The sequence below is a fragment of the Tasmannia lanceolata genome, unplaced genomic scaffold (assembly GCF_043159265.1).
Source record: "Tasmannia lanceolata isolate RefF3 unplaced genomic scaffold, GAP_Taslan_0.1 ptg000038l, whole genome shotgun sequence".
Taxonomy (NCBI): domain Eukaryota; kingdom Viridiplantae; phylum Streptophyta; class Magnoliopsida; order Canellales; family Winteraceae; genus Tasmannia; species Tasmannia lanceolata.
Genome location: NW_027518715.1, coordinates 232501 through 232784, shown reverse-complemented (window position 1 = coordinate 232784; position 284 = coordinate 232501).

The following is a 284-nucleotide window of genomic DNA, read 5'->3' as shown; positions in this document are numbered from 1 at the left end:
AACCAACCAGCCTAACCACCAGTGGCAACCAAAGGTGCTGTTAGCGACGACTTCTGAAGACGCAACGAGACGCGACGTGTTTGCGCCCAGACGCGACGAGACGATGCGGGATCTGCGCCCAAGAATGCCTAGACCCGTCGACTTGATGCGGGATCAGCTCGCCCAAGCATGCCTAGTGTGCAAGGACTGTGTGCAAGGCTAGTGTCCAAGGCTAGTGCCCAAGGCTTGTGTGCAGGGCCAGTGCCCAAGGCTTGAACGCATGGCTTGTGTGCAAGGCTAGTGTG